Source organism: Macaca mulatta, chromosome 6 (assembly GCF_049350105.2).
Source record: "Macaca mulatta isolate MMU2019108-1 chromosome 6, T2T-MMU8v2.0, whole genome shotgun sequence".
NCBI lineage: Eukaryota > Metazoa > Chordata > Mammalia > Primates > Cercopithecidae > Macaca > Macaca mulatta.
Window position 1 is genome coordinate 148,062,821 of NC_133411.1, and position 22,333 is coordinate 148,085,153.

General features: G+C 46.2%; 1 pseudogene; it reads left to right on the forward strand.

Moving 5' to 3' along the window:
* The first annotated feature begins 19,623 nt into the window (after window positions 1–19,623).
* Window positions 19,624–19,720, forward strand: LOC114679089 (U6 spliceosomal RNA; annotated as a pseudogene).
* Window positions 19,721–22,333: the final 2,613 nt, after the last annotated feature.

Below are 22,333 nucleotides of genomic sequence, written 5' to 3' on the forward strand. Positions count from 1 at the left end.
TTTGGATATTTGTCCTCACCCAAATCTCACGTTGCAATGTAATCCCTAGTGTTGGAGATGGGGTCTGGTGGGAGTGTTTGGGTCATGGGGGCAGATGTCCCATGGCTTGGTGCTGTCCTCACCATAATGAGTGAGTTCTCATGAGATCTGGGTGTTTAAGTGGATAGAACCTCCCCCGGCCTTGCTCCTGCTTTTGCCATGTGGCATACCTGTTCCTGCCTCACCTTCCTCCATGAATGAAAGCTGCCTGAGGCCTCCATGGAAGCTGGGCAGATGCCAGTGCCATGCTTGTACAGCCTGCAAAACCATGAGCCAATTAAACCTCTTTTCTTTATAAGTTACCCAACCTCAGATATTTCTTTATAGCAATGCAAGAAGGGCCTAATACAACTAGAATAGTTCATTGTAATCCTCACCACCACCACCCTCGCCTCTGCCCAACCTGGAAGAGTCCTATAAACCAAGCCACTGCAGGGCTGTTGTAGGGCAGCCTATGTGGACCCCATCCCTGGTCCAATCTATGCCTACCCCGACACAAGAGCCAATGCTGTTTTCTTGAGCAGGAAGCTGCAGAAGGGATGGCATCTGCTGTAAGAAAATCCTGGGCATGGTGAGTGCAGTAACTGACCACACCAGCACAGTCCTCGATGAGCAAGCCAATGATAGGAGAACCCTTCCCTCTGCTGACACTGTCTCTAATAAAGTTTTCCAAACTCCAGAGCTCTGGGAGACCACATGTGGAGAATAAAGATTGCTGTGCAGCCTGTCTGAGAACATTAGATAATCGAATCCAATATAATTGTCATCAGAGAATGTGAATTTGGAATTCTGTAGCAGTTAAGACAACTTTGGAATCAGGGCCAAGTCCTGACTGCCTCTCACTAGCTAAGCAAGTCGCTCAACTCTAACCATCCTTAGAGACTAGCTTTCTTATCTGTAAAATGGAGATGATATCAGTACTCATCTCAACTATTATCATGGAGATTAAATGAGATAATAATACAAGTAAAACATTCAGCCTAGTGCCTGGCACACAGGAAGTTCTGAATATATCTTAGCTTTTTTTTTTTTTTTTTTGAGACGGAGTCTCGCTGTGTCGCCCAGGCTGGAGTGCAGTGGCCGGATCTCAGCTCACTGCAAGCTCTGCCTCCCGGGTTTTTACGCCATTCTCCTGCCTCAGCCTCCCGAGTAGCCGGGACTACAGGCGCCCGCCACCTCGCCCGGCTAGTTTTTTGTATTTTTTAGTAGAGACGGGGTTTCACCGTGTTAGCCAGGATGGTCTCAAACTCCTGACCTCGTGATCCGCCCGTCTCGGCCTCCCAAAGTGCTGGGATTACAGGCTTGAGCCACCGCGCCCGGCCTTTTTTTTTTTTTGAGACGGAGTTTCACAGTTTCACTCTTGTTGCCCAGGCTGGAGTGCAATGGTGCAATCTTGGCTTACTGCAATCTCTGCCTCCCAGGTTCAAGCAATTCCCCTGCCTCAGCCTCCCAAGTAGCTGGGATTACAAGCATGGGCCACCACGCCCGGCTAATTTTTTGTATTTAGCAAAGACAGGGTTTCACCATGTTGATCAGGCTGGTCTCGAACTCCTGACCTCAGGTGATCCACACTCCTCAGCCTCCCAAAGTGCTGGGATTACTGGTGTGAGCAACCACGCCCAGCTGATCTTAGCTATTATTAGTACTACTCTTTTCCATACCTGTTGGCTACACAGACATTATGCTAGAGACTGAGCAAAGTTAAATCACACACAAATACATGTGTGAGTACTTACAAACTCACACAGGGGATTCTGCTTTATATCCCTACTTAACATTCCAAATAATTACCTCACTCTCAGACCTACATGCACATTATACATCATGCCCAGGCTATATGGATGCTTTCGTGGAAAGGTTGAAAGAAGAGGTACTCTTTGTCTACTCAGGTAGACAAACCCTCCCTCCAGTTAAAAATGAGACACACAGGAAGTGAGAAGTATGGGAATGTTTCTGGACCAGATAGTTTTGGGGGCTTTTCTGGGGAAAGGAATACTGCGTCTTCTGAGCTGGGGGAGGATGACAAGTTGAATGTGGTTTTTCTCAGAAACGTCTTTATTACTCCACATATTGGTGCACAGAATAGGCTGACTCAGGCAACAAGAGGTTGGCCACATGCAGCTAATCATTCTTATTTGTTTAGCTGTTGTGGCTTCCCATTTCCCCATGACCTCTGCAGAGACGCCCAGGGTGAGAGGCATTAGCTCCAAGATCATTATGGAATTATGAGACCCACTGAACCATCATTAGAGCTACTGTTAGGAAGTAAATCATCCTCAGCTAGGACTGGGTTGCATAGCCATAGGAACCCTGCTTCATTCTCCTAACACCTGCTCCTCAGGAACTGGCAGGGGTAAGAGCTGGGGAGTGGAGTCCGGTTGAAAGGCACTTCTCCAGGGCAGGGGATCTAAGGGCCACGGCCTTGTCCACACCTCACCCTGGGCAACAATGACAATAATAACCTAATGTTGAGCAGAACATTACCGTTAATAAAATTTGCTCACATTCCTTATGCCATTTAATTCTCACAGGAATCCCATGAGATACCTGTTTTATTGCCCCTCATTAACCAAAAAGGAAACTGAAGTCCAAATGTGCTGAGAGATGCAGCATAGTGCTGGGCGCATGGCAGCCCCAAATTGGAATGTGTGGACCTAAGTGCTCCCTAAGGGTCCAAGAAGCCCTCAGCCTTGATTTAGCTCCAAATCTAATACTTTCATATTACAAATAGGTCAGATTCCACCTGCCAGAGTATGTCCACTAGTTAACAAGTTTATTGAGTTCATGTACTGGGTGCTGTGCTACGCACTGGGAATACAATCATGAGTGAAGAGACTGTTAAAGATAGCCTCAAATCTTTGCCACTCCTGTCATCAGGAGATGAGGTATCTTTCATCTCCCTTTGAATCTGGGCTAGCATGTGATTGCTTTGACCAATAGAGTACAGAAGAGGTGATGCTATCCAGTCATGAGCCTAGTCTTTTTTTTAAGACAGGGAGTCTTTAAAAACTCCCTAGGCTGGAGTGAAATGGAGTGATCTTGGCTCACTGCAACCTCCGCCTCTCAGGTTCAAGCAATTCTTCTGCCTCAGCCTCCCGACTAGCTGGGATTACAGGCGCGCACCACCGTGCCCAGCTAATTTTTGTATTTGTAGTAGAGATGGGTTTTCTCCAGTTGGTCAAGCTAGTCTCAAACTCCTGACCTCAAGTGACCCGCCCACCTCAGCCTCCCAAAGTGCTGGGCTTACAGGCGTGAGCCACCGCGCCCGGAAATGAGCCTAGTCTTTAAGAGCTTCCACTTCAGTCCCTTGGAGCTCTTAGCCACTCTGTAATAACTCCAACTACCTTGACAGAATGTGGAAAGGGAGGGGGCCCAGCTGAGAGCAGCTTTCCAGCCTCCTACTAAAGCATCAGACATGCGAGTGAAGTCTTCTTGGATCTTCCAAACCACACCAGCCTATAGCTAGAGTGCCACTGAGAGGCCCCCGTCAATATCACATAAGACGGAAGAACTTCCCAGCCAAACCCTTTCTGAATTCCTGACCCACAAAATTATGAGATATAACAAAATGATTGTTTCAGTTCATGGGTTGACAAACTTTTCCTATAGTCTTTCATGGGTCACATACCATCTCTGTCACATATTGTTCTTGTTTTTTGTTTTTGTTTTTGTTTTTTTCCCAACCCTTTAAAAACATTTTTTAAAAAAATTCTTAATTTGCCAGCTATCCAAAAAAAAAAAAAAAAAATGTTGGCCGGGCGCGGTGGCTCAAGCCTGTAATCCCAGCACTTTGGGAGGCCGAGATGGGCGGATCACGAGGTCAGGAGATCGAGACCATCCTGGCTAACACGGTGAAACCCCGTCTCTACTAAGAAATACAAAAAATAGCCGGGCGAGGTGGCGGGCGCCTGTAGTCCCAGCTACTCGGGAGGCTGAGGCCGGAGAATGGCGTGAACCCGGGAGGCGGAGCTTGCAGTGAGCTGAGATCCGGCCACTGCACTCCAGCCTGGGTGCCAGAGAGAGACTCCGTCTCAAAAAAAAAAAAAAAAAAAAATGTGGGCCGGGCACGGTGGCTCATGGCTGTAATCCCAACATTTTGTGAGGCCAAGGCAGGTGGATCACTTGAGGTCAGGAGTTCAAGGCCAACCTGGTCAACATGGTGAAACCCCGTCTCTACCTAAAATACAAAAACTTAGCTGGGTGTGGTGACGCTCATCTGTAATTCCAGTTACTCCAGAGGCTGAGGCAGGAAAATCACTTGGACCCAGGGGGCAGAGGTTGCAGTGAACCGAGATCACACCACTGCACTCCAGCCTGGGCAATAGAATGAGACTCTGTCTCAAAAACAAAAAATAAAAACAGACTGTGGGCTGGATTTAGTACATGGGTCCTATTTCATCAGCCTGTTTTAAGCCATGAAGGTATAGGGTAGTTTGTAACCTAGCAATAGCTAGCCAGAACAGTCCCTTCCTTCAGGAAACTAAAATTCTGCACGTAAGACAGGCATGAAACAAAAAATAAACAATAATTAGTAATTAATCAAATTGTTACACATAAAGGAGATAAACCAGGTGCTATGGGACTTAATGTCATTGGGGGCTCCAGGAAGCACTTCCCCCAGAAAGCAACACTTATGGTTGAGATTTGAAGGATCACTTGAAGTTTTCGGATTAAGAAAAAAAGGGAAAAGTATAGTGGCTCAGCCATTTTGGCCCAATGTGGAAACTTCTGAAAGGCAATACTTTCTCCAGAACTCTCTACTGAATTGGCCAAGAGCCTGCATCATATTTAACTTCTTCCTCTGCCCAATTCTGCTTCTGCCTCCTTTTCAAAGGTGTTGTTCCACAATAAATATCTTGAACCCTAAACTGTCTCAGTGCCTGCCTCCAGAGAACCCAACCTGTGATGCTGGCAAAAACAAAAAGAGATTTTTTTTTTTTTTTTTTTTTTGAGATGGAGTCTCACTCTATTGCGAGGCTGGAGTGTAGTGGCGCGATCTCAACTCACTGCAACCTCCGCCTCCCGGGTTCCAGCGATTCTCCTGCCTCAGCCTCCCAAGTAGCTGGGATTACAGGCACGTACCACCATGCCCAGCTAATTATTTTTGTATTTTTAGTAAAGACAGGGTTTGACCATGTTGGTCAGGCTGGTCTAGAACTCCTGACCTCATGATCTGCCCACCTTGGCCTCAAAAGTGCTGGAATTACAGGCGTGAGCCCAACCTTTTTTTTTTTTTTTTGAAACAGTCTTGCTCTGTCGCCCAGGCTGGAGCGCAGTGACAGGATCTCAGCTTACTGCAGCCTCTGCCTCCTGGGATCAAGCGATTCTCCTGCCTCAGCCTCCTGAGTAGCTGGCATTACAGGCGTGCGCCACCATGCCCAGCTAATTTTGTATTTTTAGTGAGAAGAGACGGGGTTTCGCCATGTTGGCTAAGCTGGTCTCGAGTTCCTGACTTCAAGTGATCTGCCCGCCTTGGCCTCCCAAAGTGCTGGGATTATAGGCGTGAGCCACCTCGCCCCGCCAAAAAGAGAATTTATTGACTCATGCACAGTTATGCATTGCTTAATGACTGGGATATATTCTGAGAAATGTGTCTTTAGGCAATTTTGTCCTTGTGCAAACATCATAAAATGTATTCACACAAACCTAGATGGTATAGCCCGGGGTCCTTAACCATGGACTGGTACCAGTCCATGGCCTGTTAGAAACCAGGCCTCACAACAGGAGGTAAGCAGCAGGTGAGCAAGCAAAGCTTCATCTGTATTTACAGCCCTCCCCAATCGCTCACGTTACTGTCTGAGCTCTACCTCTTGTCAGATCAGCTGCAGCATTAGATTCTCTTAGGAGCATGAACCATATTGTGAACTGTGCATGGGAGGGATCTAGGTTGTGTGCTCCTTATAAGCATCTAACTAATGCCTGATGATCTGAGGGGGAACGGTTTCATCCTGAAACCATCACTACCGTCCATACTGCCACCCTACTCCCCACATCCATGGAAAAATTGTCTTCCATGCAACCATCCATGGTGCCAAAAAGGCTGGGGACCACTGGTATAGCCTACTACACACCTAGGCTATACAGTAGAGTCTATGCTCGTAGGCTACAAATCTGTACAGCGTGCTACTATACTGATTACTGTAGGCAATTGTAACACAATGGTAAGTATTTGTGTATCTAAATATATCTAAACAGAGGATCAGACGGTGGCTCACACCTATAACCCTAGCACTTTGGGAGACTGAGGCAGGCAGATAACCTGAGGTCAGGAACTCGAGACCAGCCTGGCCAACATGGTGAAACCCTGTGTCTACTAAAAATACAAAATTAGCCGGGTGTGGTGGCGCCTGCCTGTAATCCCAGTTACTCGGGAGTCTGAGGCAGGAAAATCGCCTGAGCCCAGGAGGCGGAGGTTTCAGTGAGCCGAGATTGCGCCACTTCACTCCAGTCTGGGTGACAGAGCGAGACTCCATCTAAAAAAAAAATCCAAAAATACAAAAATTGGCCAGGTATGGTGGCACACGCCTGTAGTTCCAGCTACTCAGGAGGCTGAGGTACGAGAATCGCTTGAACCCAGGAGGGAGATGTTGCAGCGAGCCAAGATTGTGCCACTGCACTCCAGCCTAGGTGACAGAGTGAGACTCTGTCTCAAAAAAAAAAAAAAATTAAAATTAACATATCTACACATAGAAAAGGTACAGTGAACTACGGTAGTATAATCTTATGGGATGACCATCGCCTATGTGATCCCTTGTTGACCAAAACATCATTACATGGTGTGTGACTGTAATTGAAAAGTCCACGGGTAACATCTTGAGCTTCAAGCAAAGGTGGATTTGGAGCTCCAGCTTAACATGATATACAGACTTTCAGTTCTGAAACCAGGAAAGTCCCAGGCAAACTGGGACAATTAATTACTGTAGCTCCAATGTGTAAACAGGTCTTGGTGTCTCCATTTCTTGGCTCTGCTTTCAGCTGAGTTGGATAATTCAGTCTCCGGAGGTACACATAGCAAGACAGGACAGCAGCTCCAGACCCTATATTCTCTCAAGTTAGAGTCCTCAAAGAAAGGAACTAGTTTGCTTCCCTCATGACTTCAAAGAATTAGGGTGGGTCTTACTGGCTCTCGTTGATCTACTTGAGACATGTGTCCACTGTTTTATCTGCTTTAGTTTTTTAAATTGAGATATAATTCACATTCCATAAAATTCATCTTTTTAAAGTATGCAATTCAATAGTTTTTAATATATTCACAGTGTTGTGTGATTATCATCACTATCTAATTCCAAAATATTTCTATCACCCTAAAGAGAAGCTCTACACCTGTAATCCCAGCATTTTGGGAGGCTAAGGCAGGCAGATCACTTAAGCCCTGGAGTTTGAGACCAATCTGAACAACATAAGAAACCCCTTCTCTATAAAAAATACAAAAATTAGCTGGGCGTGGTGGCGAGTGCCTATGGTCCCAGCTACTCCGGAGGCTGAGGTGGGAGGAGTACTTGAGCCTAGGAGGCAGAAATGGCAGTTAGCCATTGCACTCCACCGTGGGCAACAGAGCCAAACCCTGTCTCAAAAAAAAGAAAAAAGAAACCCTATACTCAGTAACAGCCACTACGCATTCCCCCCCACTCCAGTGCCTGGCAACCACTAATCTTCTTTCTGTCTCCATAGGTTTACCTATTCAAGATATTTCATATAAATGGAATCAAATAACATATGGCCTTTTGTGTATGTCCTTTTTCACTTAGCATAATGTTTATAAGGTTCATCCATGTTGTAACATGAATCAGTACTTTATTCCTTTTTATTGCTGAATAATAGCCCATTGTATGAATATAAGAAAGGTGTACATGAACGTTCACAGCAGCATTCTGCTGCCAAGTGGTGGACGGTTGGGTTGCTTCCACTTTTTGACTATTATTAATAACACTGCTATGAGCATTCATATACACTTGACCCTTGAACAACACACGTTTGAATTGCAAGGGTCCACTTATACGCAGATTTTTTTAACCAAATGCAAATTGAAATTACAGTATTCACAGGATGTGAAACCTGAATGTATGGAGGGCTGACTTTTTGTATACTCAGGCTCTGCAGAGCCGACTGCAGGACTTGAGTCTGCGTGGATTTTAGTGTACTCAGGTGTCTGGAACCAATCCTCTGCATACGCTGAGGGTTGATTATACAAGGTTACCTAGAAGTGGAATTGCTGGATCATACGGTAACTCTATGTATGTCCCCATTCTTGAACCAATCACTGTGGCCTGAGAATAGAATGGTATGAATGATTTAAACCTAAGTCACATGTTCTATTTTATTTGTTTGTTTGTTTTTTAAAGACAGGGTCTCACTTTGTTGCTCAGGCTGGAGTGCAATGGCACAATCTTGGCTCACTGCAACCTCTTCCTCCCAGGTTCAAGCAATTCTTGTGCCTCAGCCACCTGAGTAGCTAGGATTACAGGCATGTGCCACCACACCCAGCTAATTTTTGTGTATTTAGTAGAGACAGGGTTTTGCCATGTTGGCCAGGCTAGTCTCAAACTCCTGGCCTCAAGTGATCCACCTGGCCTAGCTTCCCAAAGTGCCAGAATTACAGGCATGAGCTACCATGCCCAGCTTATGCCACATGTTCTACTTCTGGTGCTGAGGATGGAGTCGGTTTCACTAGGACCACATGGAATGAGAAGAAAATGATGGTTCACCAGGAATAAATGGGGTACAGTCATCAGATGGAGGATGAATGGAATCTAGGCAGCAAATCTACAGACGGTCCTTGCAAATAGCTGTATTAATTGAATGCTCACTATGAGCCCGGCACTGTGTTAAGTACATGCATTATCTCATGTGACTTTACAACAACCTCATAAGGATTCTGTAATTCTATTACTCCCCTACAGATGCAGAAACTGAGCTCAGAAAAGTTGAATAAGTTGCCCAAGTTTATATAGCTGAAAATTGAGTGTTTGAACCCAGGTCTGATGCAAAGTGTCAGAGAAAAACAGATCTTGAGTTAGGCTAAAATATACCTGCTAAAGCCTCTTTTGCATCATTTGCCCAATATTTTTATAATCATTGGGGAAGAGTCTGTGTAACCAAAAATTTCCTTTCACACCAATGACAGGGAAGAACAGGTTTTTATCATGAAAAAAATCATAGTTGACATTTTTTCCCTTTAGATTTCCAAGTAAGCGTCCCAATTTTGTCAGATATCACATTATTGGCATTGAGATTAAGCAGCTATATTTCTCAGAAAGTCTCCATGCTTTTTGTCACCACTCATCTTTTTCTAACAGGCCTAGAAATTCAGCTAAATTCTGCTTGTCATGAGATTAGGAAGTGCAGAACTCCACACCAGGCTCATAACCTTCTCCAGATATGATTTATGAGAGCTCTTCTGTAGTCCTCATGATGAGGACCTGGGGCCAAGGATCTCTGACTCCCTACTCGCTACTCCTATGGACCAGAACCCCAATGGTGTGAGATGGGTGGAACAGAAGATGTGAGGCAGCCAAAGAGTTGAAGAATATAAGTTGCATTTCATTGCCACCACCCGCCACCAATTCCGAAATGTCAGTCCTTAGAGTATCACAGGAGAATAACCTCATATTAAACTGTGTACTATATTAAGCTTCATACTAAGCTGCAAGCTTATAGCACCACACTGACTCCTCCTTGAGAGACCCCATCCCACCACCCCCTCCTCCCTAGTACACACACATCAAAGCAACTTGCATCCCAAACCCTTGAAAGATTTACTGCCAGAACTGCAGACAAATCAGTGAATACACGGCAGTGGATTCCAAAGACAGGATGCTCATTTGCATGAGGAGTTGCATGTCATTTGCATTATATTTGCAATCTATTTGCATATCACGTCTGCCTGTCAAAATGTACATAAATGCTTTATACTTTCACTTTTTTTATTTTCTAAAGAGGACTACGCCCCCACATCCTGCCCAGACTGTCTGGGAAAATTACTGGTTGAGTATTCCCAGCTTAATTGTGAAGAGCCTCACGTGCCATACTGAGGTGATTTCAAACTGTGGAAAAGCCCCAAGGATCTCAGAACCTGGCTTGAGAAACTTCATTCATTCATTTATTCAACACATCTTTATTGAACACTTATGATGTGCACTGTTGCTCTAGGTGCTGCAGATATATCTGTAAACAATGAGATGAAAATAGTTACAGCATTAAAAGTTAAATGCTGTCATTTCACAAAATCGCTTGGCACCAACCCAATTAATAAATAATACAAGTGCAAAAAAAAAAGGCACTAAAATCTCCTGAAAGTGCTTAGTTATGAGGTCATCCAGGTATTACAGACTATGCTTATGTTGTTATTATTACTTTGTTAAGATTAAGCCTGGCCTGGCACGGTGACTCAGCCTATAATCCCAGCACTTCGGGAGGCTGAGGTGGGAAGATTACTTGGGCTCAGAAGCTCGAGACCAGCCTAGGCAACATGGCAAAAACCCCATCTCTACAAAAAATACAAAAATTAGCCAGGTGTGGTGGCATGTGCCTGTAGTCCCAGCTACTCTGGAGACTGAGGCAGGAGGATCACTTGAGCAGGGGAGGTCAAGGCTGCAGTGAGCCATGATCCTGCCACTGCATTCCTGCCTGGGCAACAGAGCGAGACCTTGTCTCAAAAACAAAACAAAACAAAAGATTAATCCTGAAATTAAAACAAATAGTAAGCTCCTTATTTTTTTCTTTTCTTTTCTTTTTAAAATAGAAACAGGGTCTCACTATGTTGCCCAGGCTGGTGACAAACTCCTGGGCTCAAGTGAACCTCCCACCTCGGCCTTCCAAAGTGTTGGGATTACAGGCGTGAGCCATTGTGTCCAGCCAGTAAACTTCTTAAAGTTTACTCAAGACATCTGAGAACCAAGGGATATATGAACTCCAAGTTTGAGAAACACCAATTAAGGAGTCATTAAACAATTTAAATAGGGAAATAGCCTGGGTTTACATCTTAGAAAGATCACTCTGCAGCCATATGGAGGGAACGTTGGAAGGGGTGGAAGGCCAGAGGCAGATAGACCAGTAAAAGGCTTCAATAATCTAGGTGTGACTCAGATGTGTGACTGTTCACACTGTCAGCCTCATAAATCCTGTGGCCCCTTCACTGACGTCCATCTGAAATTAAGTCACACCACACACTGGGTGGCTTTGGAAGTTTTCAGTGAAAATTTGTATAGTCATGGGGGGATCATAACATACATTGTTTCCATTGAAAATTCAGCTTTGGGCCGGGCGCGGTGGCTCAAGCCTGTAATCCTAGCACTTTGGGAGGCCGAGACGGGCGGATCACGAGGTCAGGAGATCGAGACCATCCTGGCTAACGCGGTGAAACCCCATCTCTACTAAAAAAATACAAAAAACTAGCTGAGCGAGGTGGCGGGCGCCTGTAGTCCCAGCTACTCGGGAGGCTGAGGCAGGAGAATGGCGTGAACCCGGGAGGCGGAGCTTGCAGTGAGCTGAGATTTGGCTACTGCACTCCAGCCTGGGCGACAGAGCGAGACTCTCTCTCAAAAAAAAAAAAAAGAAAATTCAGCTTTGAGGTGGGCGCGGTGGTTCATGTCTGTAATCCCAGCACTTTGGGAGGCTGAGGTGGGCAGATCACTTGAGGTCAAGAGTTTGAGACCAACCTGACCAACATGAGGAAACCCTGTCTCTACTAAAAATACAAAAATTAGCTGGGTGTGATGGTGAGCACCTATAAGCCCAGCTACTCGAGAGGCTGAGGCAGGAGAATTGCTTGAACCCAGGAGGCAGATGTTGTGGTGAGCCGAGATTATGCCATTACACTCCAGCCTGGGCAACAAGAGCAAAACTCCATCTCAAGAAAAAAAAAAAGAAAGAAAATTCAGCTTTGAACATGTCTTTCCAAATTCTCACACAGTCACTAATCCTTCTCAGCTCTTCCTTCACCAAGCTGTCAACTGACTTGTCTCTTCTAGTCCCTCTTTTCTTGATCTCTTAAACCCTGGGACTCCAAATTCATCATCCGTTTATTTTGTGGGGCAATTGAGCTTCTATTCCAAAATCCCAGGATGTGCAGGAAAACAAAGGGCCCTTTGATTATAAGACATACCCTACAGGAAGTTACAAATAACTTTTTAAGGTCTATCCTTAAGAAAAAGCTGGTAAGGTCCTTATCAAGAGCAAAGCTCTGTAATGGAGACAAGAGATGGAGACATGGCAGAAGGAGAATCAGGAACATGGCAGGGAAAACCAGCCTAAGGCCCAAATGTAAGGGTTCAAGGGGTGGATCACAAACAGTTCTCATTAGGTCTCAGAAACATGGTTAGGGCCAGGCATGGTGGCTCACACCTGTAATCCCAACACTTTGGGAGGTCGAAGCAGGTAGATCACGAGGTCAGGAGATCAAGACCATCCTGGCTAACATGGTGAAACCCCATCTCTACTAAAAAAATTAAAAAATTATCCGGGTGTGGTAACACGTGCCTGTAGTCCCAGCTACTTGAGAGGCAGAGGTAGGAGAACTGCTTGAACCAGGTGTAGCAGGACGAGCCGCAGACAAGAACCCCTCAGACACCGAGTTGTGGAAGGAAAGAGCTTTATTCAGCTGGGAGCGTCTGGGAGCGTCGGCGGACTCATGTCTCCAAAAACCGAGCTCCCTGAGTAATTCCTGTCCCTTTTAAGGGCTTACAACTCTAAGGGGGTCCATGTGACAGGGTCATGATAGATTGAGCAAGCAGCGGTGCGTGACTAGGGGCTGCATGCACCAGTAATCAGAACGGAACAGAACAGGACAGGGATTTTTACAGTGCTTTTCCATACACTGTCTGGAATCTATAGATAACATAATTGGTTAGGTCAGGGGTCAATCTTTTAACTGCCAGGCCTGGAATACAGTGCCGGGCTGTCTGACTACTGATTTCACTTTTGTCTTTTCCTTAACTCCTACTTTTTCTTTGAGGCAGAAATTGGTCATAAGACAATATGAGGGGTAGTCTCCTCCTTACAGGGAGGCGGAGGTTGCAGTGAGCCAAGATCGCGCCACTGCACTCCAGCCTGGGTGACAGAGTGAGACTCCATCTCAAAAAGAAAAAAAAAAAAAGATAGAAAGAAACATGGTTAGAATGGATTGCCTGCTTTATGCTCAGAGGTGCCCAGACAGAGTCTGGTTCAAAACCCAGGGTGATACCAATATATAAAGAAAAGAAGGGTAGTGAAGGGAAGCGCAAGGGGAGAAAATGATGGGTGGGGTAGAGAGAAAGTATAACAGAAACCAAGAGAAGAGTTTCAAGAAAGAGGGAGCCAGCAATACAAAACTTCACGGAGAGGTCCAGTATGAGGAAAACTGGAGAGAAGTCATTGGATCTAGCAATTAAGGTGACTTTCTAAGAACAGTTTTGATGAGGTCTTTTTTTTTTTTTTTTTTTTTGAGACGGAGTCTCACGCTGTTGCCCAGGCTGGAGTGCAGTGGCGCGATCTCGGCTCACTGCAAGCTCCGCCTCCCGGGTTCCCGCCATTCTCCTGCCTCAGCCTCCTGAGTAGCTGGGACTACAGGCGCCCGCCACCGCGCCCGGCTAATTTTTTGTATTTTTAGTAGAGACGGGGTTTCACTGTGGTCTCGATCTCCTGACCTTGTGATCCGCCCGCCTCGGCCTCCCAAAGTGCTGGGATTACAGGCTTGAGCCACCGCGCCCGGCCGATGAGGTCTATATTTAAGACACTCTTGGCCGGGCGCGGTGGCTCAAGCCTGTAATCCCAGCACTTTGGGAGGCCGAGACGGGCGGATCACAAGGTCAGGAGATCGAGACCATCCTGGCTAACACGGTGAAACCCCGTCTCTACTAAAAATACAAAAAAAAAAACTAGCCGGGCGAGGTGGCGGGCGCCTGTAGTCCCAGCTACTCCGGAGGCTGAGGCAGGAGAATGGCGTGAACCCGGGAGGCGGAGCTTGCAGTGAGCTGAGACCCGGCCACTGCACTCCAGCCTGGGCGACAGAGCGAGACTCTGTCTCAAAAAAAAAAAAAAAAAAAAAAAAAAAAAAAAAAGACACTCTTGATTACAGATCCAAAAGCCGTTTTCCCACTCTTCTTCCTTACTTTCTGAGACCAGCTCGGTCGTGGAGACCCTAACCCACCGTAAAGGAATTAAAGACACACACACACAGAAATACAGTGTGTGGAGCCGGGCGCGGTGGCTCACGCCTGTAATCCCAACACTTTGGGAGGCCAAGGCGGGTGGATCAAGAGGTCAGGAGATCGAGACCATCCTCGCTAACGCCGTGAAACCCCGTCTCTACTAAAAATGCAAAAATTGGCCGGGTGTGGTGGCGGGCGCCTGTAGTCCCAGCTACTCAGGGGGCTGAGAGGGGAGAATGGTGTGAACCCAGGAGGCGGAGCTTGCAGTGAGCCAAGATCCGCCATTGCACTCCAGCCTGGGCACGGAGCCAGACTCAAAAAAAAAAGAAAAGAAATATAGCGTGTGGAGTGGGAAATCGGGGTTTCACAGCCTTCAGAGCTGAGAGCCTCCAACAGAGATTTACCCACATATTGTCAGCAATCCAGTGATAAGCATTGTTTCTATAGACTGTAGATTAACTAAAAGTATTCCTTGCGGGGAAACAAAGGGATGGGCTCTGGCTAGTTAACTGCAGCAGGAACATGTCCTTAAGGCACAGATCGCTAATGCCGTCCTGGGTGGGCCAGGTGTTCCTTGCCCTCATTCCAGTAAACCGACAACCTTCCAGTGTGGGTGTCATGGCCATCGCAAGCATGTCACAGTGCTGCAGAGATTTTGTTTATGGCCGGTTTGGGGGCCAGTTTATGACCAGATTTGGGGGCCTGTTCCCAATACTTACTGGCAGGGACTGCCTCACATTGTAAGGCCTCAAAACTGCTAGATACTTTGCCAACACCCCTCCTCCAACCTCCTTTAAACCTAGGGGTGGACATGTGACCCAGTTCTGGATAATGGAACTTCGGAGGAAGTTTTCTGGAAGATTCTGAAAAGGATTTTCCTCCCTAAAACAATAAATATGTTCAGGGAGAAAGCTTCCTTTTTATTTTCTTTTTTTGAGAAGGAGTCTCCCTCTGTTGCCCAGGCTGGAGTGCAGTGGCGTGATCTTGACTCACTGCAACCTCTACCTCCCAAGTTCAAGCGATTATCGTGCCTTGGGCTCCCAAGTAGCTGGGATTACAGGCGTGCACCACGACACTCAGCTAATTTTTGTATTTTTAGTAAGAGACGGGGGTTTCACCATGTTGGCCAGGCTGGTCTCGAACTCCTGACCTCAAGTGATCTTGTTGTAACCGAGCAAGTTATAGAGAAACGCCACACTCTGAGACTAATTCAGGAGTTCTTTATTGCTGGCGACCAAGAGACGCTAGAGCTTAAAATTCTCTCGGCCCCGAAGAAGGGGCTAGATTTCTTTTTGGTTTTTTGTTTTTTGTTTGTTTTTGGTTTTTTTTGAGATGGAGGCTTGCTCTGTCGCCCAGGCTGGAGTGCTGTGGCCGGATCTCAGCTCACTGCAAGCTCCGCCTCCCGGGTTTACACCATTCTCCTGCCTCAGCCTCCCGAGTAGCTGGGACTACAGGCGAGCACCACCACACCCAGCTAATTTTTTGTATTTTTTAGTAGAGACAGGGTTTCACCGTGTTAGCCAGGATGGTCTTGATCTCCTGACCTCATGATCCGCCCGTCTCGGCCTCCCAAAGTGCTGGGATTACAGGCTTGAGCCACCGCGCCTGGCCTATATTTCTTTTTATACCTTAGTCTAAATAGGGAAGGGGGAGTCTAGTTGAAGCAATTTTACAGAAGCAGAACGTGCAAAAAGTTAAAAGATAAATGGTTACAGAAATCAGTTACAGAAAAATAAACAGTTCCAGGTGCAGGGGCTTAAACTATCACAAAGAGATAAATGCAGGGGTTTTGGGTACCATCAACCAAGTGCGTTCCCAGGAGCTGCTGGTACAGCTTGCCTCACTATCTTATTAGTAAGTGCATTCCTGGATGTGCTTGGAGTCAGCTTGCACCAGTTATGTCCTTAAGTGGGGGGGATAAGGGGCTGCAAGTGAAGAAACCAAAATGGAGTCTGTCTGGCTCTCTCAGCTAAGAGAGAGTCAGTCAGGTTAAAACAAGGTAGGGTATCACAATCTGCCCACCTCAGCCTCCCAAAGTGCTGGGATTATAGGTGGGAGACATCCCTTGCTTTTCTGCCTTGGGAGTTGCCATGTGAGCTCATGCTATTCAGAGCTGTGACAGCCATCTCAGGACTATGAAGAATAAGCCCAAGAATGGGGCAAATACTTTGAGGTCAGTGAAGAGGAAATGAGAAAAGCCTGGCTATTTGATGACATTACTGATGGCTGAATTAACCAAACCTGGACCCACCTATCTCTGGGTTTCTTGTTATATGAGATAAATAAATGTCCTTACTACTTAATTCACTGTTGGTCAATTATTTCATTATTTACAACCACAATACATGGTGGCCAGAATTACAGTTATTGAGGAAGGAATGAAAAACAAGAAAGTAAAGATACTAAGATATTCTCCAGTGGTTTCTAAATGCCAGTCAAAAAACCACCTACATTAAAATCACATGGGGCTGGACACACTGGTGATCAGCTTACATTCCTGTAATCCTAACACTGAGAGGCTGAGGCAGGAGGATTGCTTGAATCCAGGAGTTCAAGACCAGCCTAGGCAACAAAGGGAGACCCTCTCTCTACAAAAAATATTTAAAAATTAATTTAAAAAACTTAGCCGGGTGTGGTGGCATGTGCCTGTGGTCCCAGCTACCTGGGAAGCTGAGATGGAAGGATCACTTGAGCCCAGGAAGTTGAGGCTGCAGTGAACTGTGATCACACCATTGCACTCCAGCCTGGGCAACAGAGCAAGATCATGTGTCAAAAAAAAGAAAAGTAAAATTACATGGGCTCTTCTTTATGTCCTTTATTCTGATAATATTCTGATTCAGTAAATTCAGCACAGAGCCCAGGGATCTTCCTCTTTAATAAGAGCCTCAACCAGTACACCATTTTGGAAAATCATTGTCACTTTTGTTTGTTTGTTTGTTTGTTTGAGATGGAGAATCTCGCTCTGTCGCCAAGGCTGGAGTGCAATGGCGCAGTCTCGGCTCACTGCAACCTCCGCCTGCCGGGTTCAAACGATTCTCCTGCCTCAGCCTCCCAAGTAGCTGGGACTACAGGCACCTGCCACCACACCTGGCTAATTTTTTTGTTGTATTTTTAGTAGAGACAGGGTTTCATTATGTTGGGCAGGCTGGTCTCAAAATCCTGACCTCGTGATCCCCCTGCCTCAGCCCCCCAAAGTGCTGGAATTGTAGGCCATGAGCCATTGCTTCCAGACTTTGGTTTTTTTTTAATTTTTTTTTAGATGGAGTCTCGCTCTTGCTGCCCAGACTGGAGTGCAATGGTGCGATCTCTGCCTCCCAGGTTCAAGCAATTCTCCTGACTCAGCCTCCCAAGTAGCTGGGATTACAGGTACCTGCTACCATGCCCAGCTATTTCTTTTTTCTTTTGTAGTTTTAGTAGAGAGGGGGTTTCACCATGTTAGCCAGGCTGGTCTTCCACTCCTGACCTCAGGTGCTGGGATTACAGGCATGAGCCACGATGCCCAGCCTATTATTCTTTTTTTTTTTTTTTTTTTGAGACAGGGTTTTGCTTTGTTGCCTGGGCTGGAGTGTAGTGATTCAATCATAACTTTCTGCTGTCTTGAATTCCTGGGCTTAAGCAATTCTCCCACTTTAACCTCCTGAGTAGCTAGGACTACAGGTGCACACAACCATGAGCAGATAATTTAAGAAAAAAAACTTTTTTTTTTTTTTTTGTAAAGATGGGGGTCTTACTCTGTTGTCTCACTTTGATGGAGACTGAGTCTCCAACTCCTGGCTTCAAGTGATCCTCCCACCTCGGCCTCCCAAAGAGCTGGGATTACAGGCGTGAGTTACTGCATCCAGCCTCACTTCCTTATAAAACTAAATATACACCTGTCCTATGACTGGCAAATCCACTCTTAGATATTTTACCCAAGAAAAATAAAAACATATGTCCACAAAAAGACATGCATGAGAATGTCCATAGCAACTTTTTAAAAATATAGATAGGATAGATAGGAGCTGGGCACGGTGGATCACACCTGTAATCCCAGCACTTTGGGAGGCCAAGGCGGGTGGATCACGAGGTCAGGAGATTGAGATCATCCTGGCTAACATGGTGAAACCCTATCTCTACTAAAAATACAAAAAAAATTAGCCGGACATGGTGGTGGGCACTTGTAGTCCCAGCTACTCGGGAGGCTGAGGCAGGAGAATGGCATGAACCCGGGAGGCAGAGCTTGCAGTGAGCCGAGATCACACCACTGCACTCCAGGCTGGGTGACAGAGTGAGACTCTGTCTCAAAAAAAATAAAATACAATAAAAAATAAAAAATAAATAAAAACATAAAAATATAGATAGGGGTCTTGCTTTGGTGCACACGCTGGTCTCAAACACCTGGCTTCAAGCAATCCTCCCACTTCAGCCTCTCAAAGTGCAGGGGTTACAGGTGTGAGCCACCCTGTCCAGCCCATAGCAACTTTATTTACAACAGCTAAAACTGGACACAACCTCAAATAATCATAACAGAAAGACAAAATACATTGGAGACGGGACAATCTATTATAAGGATTACCAGCCAGATGTGGTGGCTCATGCCTGTAATCCCAGCACTTAGGGAGTCTAAGGCAGGAGGATCATTTGAGGCCATGAGCCTGAGACCAGCCCTGTCTCTACAAAAAAATTATATTTGTTTTGTTTCTTGTTTTGAGACGGAGTTCTTGCTCTGTCGCCCAGGCTGGAGTGCAGTGGCGCGATCTCAGCTCACTGCAAGCTCTGCCTCCCGGGTTCATGCCATTCTCCTGCCTCAGCCTCCCAAGTAGCTGGGACTACAGGCGCCCGACAACAAGTCCGGCTGATTTTTTTGTATTTTTTAGTAGAGACGGCGTTTCACCGTGTTAGCCAGGATGGTCTCAATCTCCTGACCTCGTGATCCGCCTGCCTCAGCCTCCCAAAGTGCTGGGATTACAGGCGTGAGCCACCGCGCATGGCCAACAAAAAAATTTTAAATAGACATGTGTGGTGGCACACAACTGTAGTCCTAGCTACTCAGAAGGCTGAGGTGAGAGGATTGGTTGAGCCCAAGAGTTCAAGGCTGCAGTGAGCTATGATTGTGCCGCTGCACTCCAGTTTGAGCAACAAAGCAAGACCCTGTCTCTTAAAAAAAAAAAAAAAAAAAAGGCCAGGCACAGTGGCTTTTATCTGTAATCCCAACACTTTGGGAGGCCAAGGCAGGCAGATCATGAGGTCAGGAGATCGAGACCATCCTGGCTAACATGGTGAAACCCCGTCTCTACTAAAAATACAAAAATTAGCTGGGTGTGGTGGTGTGCACCTGTAGTCCCAGCTACTCAGGAAGCTGAGGCAGGAGAATCATTTGAGCCTGGGAGGCAAAGATTGCAGTGAGCCGAGATCTCACCACTGCATTCCGGTCTGGCAACACAGCGAGACCTCGTCTCCAAAAAAAAAAAAACTCCCTCTGCCAGCACATATACTAAAATTAGAAAGATACAGAGAAGATTAGCGTGGTCCCTGAGCAAGGATGACAGCAAATTTGTGAAGCATTCCATATTTTTATGAAAGGATTACTAAGTAGCATTGAAGGCCTGATCACAACTGAAAATCAGACATTGGAGCTAGTGAACATAGTTTTTAGTTTTCTCTAGTAGCCTGAAGCCAAGAGGCAGAAACAGGGAAAACGAACCTTGTCTGATCTAACTTGTGGAAATTAGAGTAGGAGGAGGGACAAAATGACCAGAGGCAAAGGAACTGGAGGTAGTGGTGAGAATGGAGGGAAAATTACTCCATTTGTCCGAGAGCAGTTTAGAAACATACTGTGTGGAGTTTCCCTTGTTCTGTTCCCCACACTTCTGTGCTTCATGCCTCCACCTAGACTCAAAGGTAAGAAAATCAGCTAATCCTCTTTGTACATTGGGACTCAGGCTTAAAGGAGAGAAGGTAGTAGAAGCCACAGTTTGTGTTAAAAGGAGGCTCAGCAACAGATCCAGGACAAGGCAGGGGTGCCCCTGAGATGTTGCTGTAATGTGGGAAAGCAAGGAAAGGCAGAGGCAAATCCTGACTTTGTGTGGCCACCAAGGAGGATGATGCTGCTCTGAGGGTTTGAGGAGCCGTCATCTGTGATGTGTGGCAACTCACGGCCTGAAAAATTAACTGGGCTGCTCCAGATAGGAAATAAAATGGAAATTCTCTCCAAGCAGGTGTCCCACTAACTCAGCAGGAAGCTGGGAACTGATTTGCACGTTCCAACATCCTCTTCTCTCTCCCTTCTCCCTAGTCACAGCTGGTTTTACACTGCTCTCCGGGGAGGGGCATCAGAGATGTACAGTCTTACAGAGCTGGGAAAGAGGCTTCCTTGGGAGAGAAGACCAGGAAAAAAGAATGGAAATGGTTGTACCATTACAACTCTAATTTCACTTCCTCTCTGTTCCTGCAGGTTCAGTAGAAGGAAAAAGAGGTAAACTAATACTTGCGAAAGGTCTACTTCATGTTGGCTGGGCGCAGTGGCTCATGCCTGTAATCCTAGCACTTTGGGAGTCCGAGGTGAGTGGATCACTTGAGGTCAGGAGTTCGAGACCAGCCTGTCCAACATGGTGAAACCCTGTCTCTACTAAAAATACAAAAATTAGCTGGGCGTGGTGGCAGGTGTCTATAATTCTGGATACTTGGGAGGTTGAGGCAGGAGAATCACTTGAACATGGGAGGCAGAGCTCACAGTGAGCTGGAATGGCACCACTGTACTCCAGCCTGGACAACAGAGCAAGACTCCATCTCAAAAAAAAAAAAAAAAGGTCTACTTTGTGTCTAGCCCTATGCTGAAGACTTTCACATTAATCCTGCCAACAACTCTGCAAGTCCAAAATCATACTTGTTCTTACACATAAGGAAAACGGAGTTTGGGGGAGCAGAAATGTCACGCAGCTGGCAAGGGGCAAGCCAGGGACCCAACACAGGGCAGTCTTACTCAAACTCTGAACTTCTTCTACTCTAGTAAGCTGAGTCATGTTTTCTGTGTGTATTAAAGATTAATTGGCCCTATGGTTAGTGTAGGCACTGCACACAGTTTGTCAAGCACTGACTTGTGGGAGAGGGCTCAATTACCCAATTCCCAGGGCACCTAGGGACACACAGACCAATGACTGAGACTGTTATTCATCAATAATAATAACAGCATCAACAATGAGATCCACCATTTCTTGAGATTTTACTAAGTGGTGAGCAACTTTTTAAGTGCTATATATGTATTATCTAATATTTATTCTCACCATAACCCCGAGAGGGAGCCAACAATTATCCTTTCAAGAATCCATGGAACATCTGAAAAAACTGATCACATGCTAGGCCTGAAAGCACATCTCGTCAGAAACCAAAAAATCAATTTGTTAGCAGCAGAACATAGCTGAGTCACAAGTCATGTGGCACCAGAGTATATTACCAGTGGCGAATCTGCATGGGTCTGCAGCAATGCTGATCCTTGCCTCCTCAGAGGAAATAATTTGACCAAGGGGCATAAGGCAGAAGGAGAGACCGAGGCAAGTTTTAGAGCAGGAGTGGAAGTTTATTACAAAGCTTTAGAGCAGGAGTGAAACTAAGTAAAATACATTTGGGGCCGGGTGTGGGGGCTCACACCTGTAATCCCAACACTTTGGGAGGCAGAGGCGGGCAGATCACCCGAGGTCAGGAGTTCGAGACCAGCCTGGCCAGCATGGTGAAACCCCATCTCTACTAAAAACACAAAATTAGCTGGTCATGGTAATGTGCGCCTGTAATCACAGCTACTTGGGAAGCTGAGGCATAAGAATCGCTTGAAGCCGGGAGGCGGAGGTTACAGTGAGCCAATATTTGGGACTCTGTCTTGAAAAAAACACAAAGGAAGTAAAGTACACTTGAGAGATCACATGCGTGGGTTTTATATGTTGTCATACTTCTGGGGTCTTGCATTATTTCTCCCCTGATTCTTCCCTTGGGGCCTTCGGGTGGGCTGTCCGCATGAGCAGCGGCCTGCTAGCTTGGGAAGGGAGCATATGCAGTGTGCTTACTGGAGTCATAGCATGCTCGCTTGAGGCATTCTTCCCTTACCAGTCTAGCATTTCTAGAGCAAGGTCGCATACCAGTTAAACTCCACCATTTTGCCTCTTAAAGTGCATTCTTGGGCCCCCTCGCCCAACTCC